This window comes from Lasioglossum baleicum, chromosome 3 (assembly GCF_051020765.1).
Source record: "Lasioglossum baleicum chromosome 3, iyLasBale1, whole genome shotgun sequence".
Taxonomy (NCBI): Eukaryota; Metazoa; Arthropoda; class Insecta; order Hymenoptera; family Halictidae; genus Lasioglossum; species Lasioglossum baleicum.
This window is the reverse complement of record NC_134931.1, coordinates 3,696,346-3,702,345: the sequence shown is the minus strand read 5'-3', so window position 1 is coordinate 3,702,345 and position 6,000 is coordinate 3,696,346.

The window sequence follows — 6,000 nt, the reverse complement described above, 5'->3', positions numbered from 1 at the left end:
TAATTTATAAGGGTAGTCCGCTCGTCGATTCGATGGGTCCGTCGCACGTGTTGTCGATCTGTCAGGGTTTAATGCGATCAATATTCTTATAACAATGGATATAAGGTATTCTTTCATATTTTGCAACTTCTTTATGATCCGAATTGGCAGGGAGGCGATGACGTCTATGGGCTTAACGACGAGTGTCCCATTCAATTTCGTTTATCTCGAAAGTGTGCGAGGCACGCACACGATTACGTTCTGTCTCATCGACACGGCCGGACCGGGTGAACTGTAGTAGTAGGCTTTTGTCTATACTAGACTGCGGATTTTATGCGTTTATGGTAAAAATGGGTAAGCACAGTTTAAAGCAGTGGGCATATTAAAAAGATTTAAGGACATCAGCGTATTGGTACCAGCTTAATCAGATAGTAATTCAAAAAAGAAAGAAATTTTTATTTCGCTCCTGTGTCTTGCAATTAATCTAGACATTTTTTGTTTTGCATAAAGATCCGCAGTCTAGTCTATACGTATAACTCCACATAATCAAATTTTGCAAGAACTTTAACAGCTTATATCTCAATAACTGTTTGATTGGGACATGTGGCTTCTTCCGGTTTTTTTCTTTTTTGGATGAGTGGAAGGTGTTGATGTAAAAAACAATTTTAACTATTTTCTTTGTTATAAACAATTTTGCGGCACGTTTCTCTTACAAATGTCCACCGATCCAGAGGTGTAGATTCACCCGTAGAACGGATGACCATTACTTTTTATACACCCCGTATATTGCCATTCTTTTGCCGACTATCTGCAGATTCTGTCGTTTGAACGCGATATCGACACAGTTTTCGGTATTAGGACATCGTTATCAAGGAATTCTCGAGCCCGAATCATTAACCTATTAACTTAACAATTTTTCAAACCTCGATGCTCGCATGAGCATAAATAGGAGCGGATAAAAACGGCTTGACTCATTTCGCGCGGCAAGAAACGCCGATAAATTGCGGCGCGGACTAACACATGCATTTCTATTGAGTTCAAGAATCTGTAGCTAAACGAATGCTACCCGGAGAACTATTAACTGCCTCGAAGTGATCAATATTACGAAGCAACTGTAATTATTAAAGCTGGCACTAATCACTGCTATTGAACGGTTAATACAACGTTAACCTGTTAACCCGGAAACGCGAGTTACATGATAGCTCGTGCAGCAACCGATAATCCGCTAACTTTTCTGATTTGTTTTATACAGCGTAACATTTACAGCGAATTCCTTAGGATCGCTCGTGCTCGTTAGAATTGTGTCTGTGTAGCTGTTCGTCCTCGGATCATCCGGTTGACGGATTATCACTTGTCAGACCCAAGTTTTGTCGCAATTTGTACGTCGTTCCTACAAAGGTATCACAATTTTATATTTCGCGTATATCGTTGTTTAGAATTATACAGGGTGGTTCACTTAATGACATAACAAATGAAAAGGAAATATTTAGGTGGCTACATTTACATGGACCACACTGTATAACACAAGCATGATATTTGGAGAATGTACCTTGCAAGAGAACATGTGTTGCGTTTAATAGACTGTTGCTAAGAACAATTAGCGAACGTGTTAACAGGTTACTTGCAATAGATTTTAAACGTTTATGATTCATAGCTGAGAATTTCTCAAGAAATTATTCAACGACAATGATCAGTTTTTTTCATGGGCCGACAAACCACGATTTTCTGGGTTAGTTGCACGGGAATCCCCCGTAAGGGTTAAAACCACCCCTGATAGTATATTATTATTGTAAATTTCGAAACTGTATCTTTCTGTCAGCAGAATCACGCAAGTCGGCGTGAAAAGGAAAGAAATACAGACCGTGTAGGAATAGATTGAGCCTTTTCTTTTCCCCGTTTCCTTAATCGAACCTCCTCTAATACGCGGCCAGTGGATTTAGGTCGAGGAAGTCACGAGTGGTGCGAGTTTGACACAATTTCCTCCATCCGTCTGTCGAATGTCAAGGTGTAGGTCCCGTGATTGGGGCTTGTACACCGTGTGCGTGCCTATTCGTCGGCTTCAAATGCCCGAAATTCTGAGCACGACCGTTAGCCTAACGTTTAACTGTATAATCGTGGCGCAACCTGTACGAAAAACCTCTCTCTTTCCCTTGCCCTCTCGCGTCTTGCCCTTTCTCTGCCGTTCCGTGAATTCGTGCGCGCAGGATTGCCCGAGTGGCAAGCCTAATCGCCCCCGGTGCGGTGTTCTCCTTAATGAGAAGATTAGGACAACGAAGCCCGCCCGTGCAACGCAATCACTTCAACCCAGAACATGATTCTTCGATCCTGCATTTTACTGGACGACCTGTCCAGTGTCATTAGAATATTATAGCTCGCCAAAATCACGGTAATTAAAGAATACAAGCTTCATATGCATATATTATTTGAGTAAATGTGTTGGGAAAAATAAATTGAGAAATTGTGGGATGATTATGGACAGCTCTAGAAGCCAAATTGGAATACAATTACTCCAGTTAAATTTTAAAAATTAGAAAATGTAAGAATAATAATTAAAATTTAGAAAATACATGTTCTCTACATTCGAAAAGATTAGTGAGTACCATTTTGATTTCAGAATATACAAAGATTCTGCAATAAGAAAAAATCGTCTGCTTCTAAATTTGAATAAGCATCTGATGACTTGTGGACGGGAGTGTATTTTAAAACGCGGTACAACAAAGACACGTTTCATAATTAAAGACGGAGGTGTACCAGTCTTGTCGGAATGAGCCATTTGCAACCGATCGACGCGAAAAAACGATTAGAAGTAATCCGTGACGTTCGAAATGGAACAGTTTTGACAGACCCAGCGATCGATGCACGGGAGATAGTAACGATGTCACGATTTCGCACGATCTCCTTTTTTTTTCTTTCGTTTTAGACTGGCCGAAGAAAAAGAGTGCGTGGTCAGTGGTGTGTGTCGAAGCATAACACGCTACAGCCCCTCGGTGGCATTACTACTTCGTCATGCTCGGTTATTTTTCCGAAACCTTATTCCTATACACGAGCGAGTCGGTTTCGTGGCGAGGAAGGCCCGTCGACCGTAGAAAAATTAACGACGGCTTATCCGCGTAATTAATTAACGTACCGAATAAATTCATACAACGAATGTTATCCAATCGCCGTCTAGAAAAATGCCAGACCGAGCGCGCTCGGTATATCGAGAAATGGCAAAACAACTGGCGGAACGTTTTCCTGTAAAACAACAGTGGCCACCTCCACGCCGAGATTCAATTAACAACCTTCACTTCCAACCTTTTTCGGAGGCTTACGCTGCCGATCAAATGTTTCGGAGCACTAACTCATTGGTTTTATTATTCCCTAGGATCTATTTTACGAAATTGATCAAGTCGACGATATTATACATCGCACAGCGGAGTATTTGGCTGTGGAAGTTGGCCAAAAGTCGAAGTTAGAACGTATTATGACATATGATTTCTTCCTCTATCATTTTCTTTCTATTTTTACTTAAAAAGAGCAGTAACTTGTCCCAGTTCCCAGAATCACTCTGTATAATATTACGACCTTGAGACTGTGAATAACGCTGTAATGATTTTGTTCAGCTTTTGGGGCAAAATACTCCACTGTGGATCGAGTGAGGGAAAAGGAAGGAAGGACATTTACTAGATTTTTCGCAAAATAATAGTTGTTTGCACCAATTGGAAACAACAGGGGTTCAATAGAGCTGTGCTTCTTCTCCCAATAATTTCAAAATGTAACAACGCTTTTAACTTCTTCAAATATTCTCAGCGTTTCGCACATGACCTACACATATCTGGCATGAACGCATACAATCCGCAGTGCACTTGTACTTGGTTAACCCTTTGTTATAATATATTTGTTATTGTTAAATCAAGACATATCTTTAAACCCAGAAGATTTTTATTCAATATAATCTTTTTTACACTATTCACATGAAATTGAACCTGTTTTCTCATACGACATTTGAATGTCTAGCAATTTCTAGAATACAGAAGAATTTAATCATTTAAAAACTGTTACGAATAATGACATGGCAATTTTGACTGGGGCGTCAGAGTCACTATTCGAGTACAAAGGATTAAAGCTGCATGCAATGCGAGATCCGCCTGTTTCCAGGGCACGGTCAGATTAGATCACGGAAGCATCCCTTTCCCAATTTTCCTGGACACTCTCGGACCGACGGTCGGACAATATTTCAGTCGACGTCGTTCCGCCGTTTGCGGAACAAAAGGCAACACGGACGCGGAAGCGACACGCTGAAAAATTGCGGTGAACAAGAGGGTTGAAACTGTTGAAAGAGCGTCCCGTTCCTCTTTTCGACTTCCTGGTTCACCTGACCAATACCCCCCGTTGCTCTAACAGAATGCACGGTCCAGCCTCCGGCCACAAAACTACGCAAATTCTTTGTCAATACTATCCGCTGTAAACAACATTGTCCACCATCCAGGTAAACGGGCTCGAGGACTGCCATGCACCCAAATTTCGCAACCGAATCCAATTTAAAGGTGGAAACGCTTGCCGCAACTTCGTCTTTGGAATTCGACGCATACTCGAGGTAACTGAAGCGTCACCGAAATCCAAAGGCGACTGTATTATTTTAATTATTATTCCTCTCCGCGTTAACTTTGTGAAAAATGTCAATTATAATTTAATTCGAACCTTTCCCTTAATTTAACTGCTAATTACGCGAATCGTGAGTGTAATCGATAAACACTGTAATTGAGATACAATATAATGTAAATTACTCAATGTGTACATTGCTGTGAAAAATATTTTTCATTTTTATCCGTGTTTCTTCCGTTTCGCATTCACGGACAACTCAATTTTATGTTTATGTTTTGTGAGGATATTTTCTTAAAACGAATTGCATTTTAATCCAATTGAATGGAGCGACTGAATTTCGAATTACGAAACAATTGAATACAATATAATTGAATTGCTTTGTTAACTATAATTCGTGAAGTAATTCGGTCGTAATTCAACACAACTCCGGCTGAAGTAAGACTGTTTTATCCTGAAAAAAAATTTCGTTTTTAGTCCGGATAAGTCAGCGCAAGGTTGTGCTCGTGGGGAAAAACAGATGAAGGCTCGTTTCTTGGTGTTAATTGAGAAAAATCCTTGAAGGATGCACGATACGCTATCATTTAGCAACGGGCTCTTCGATATCTTGTGGTCGGCTGGTAGTGGCAACGATGCCAGTGTTCGTCACAGTTCTTAGACCGGCTTAACCGGCTCAACTGTACGATTCGCCTAGACAGAGAAGCGAATCCTCTTCACTTTTACCGCGAAACACACAGAAAAGCGCGAGCTGCTTGAACCGTTTTCCGTGTGCATCTACGAGATCCGGGGATCCGTATGCGTGAGCTCATAACACAGCGACGACAGCCTTGCTTGTAGATCGTAGACGTTGGAAGACTCGCGTACACTACCCAGACATTGAATTATGGATCCGAAAGGAGAAATTCTGAATTAACATCGAAATTCTCTGAATTTGCAAACAAACCGCCGCGTCTCGTTCGCTCCCAATTATAAATCATTCTTGCGTCTTCCTTTAGAATACTGAGAAATCGAATAACAATTAGGCTTTTAATGTTATTTGATGTTTTATGGATGTTACCCCTTTGTTCTCGATTTGCGTCGCAGAAGGAATATTCCTTTTTTTACGTACGGCCAGTAATGAAAGTTATTGTGTATATAGGTTCTTCTTAATAGAATTTATTATGTGTACATTAAATATCCGAGAAAATATATCTCTGAATCTGAAATATATAAAGCGAACGAACAATTTAAGAAATGATTTGATTGAAACGATCCCCGATATGTTTTATTACTGGGGGGTGGTTTTATATAAAAGAATTGCAGCAGGTGCAAATACCTGTCGTATGTTGCGTCAATAGATTCGCTGAAACGTCCGATACCGTACTTATCATCCTAATTCTACACCTTGGTTCGTTGTTTTGCTTTCTCTTTCGGGAGTGGCATGCTCTAGTTAGCCTGGCC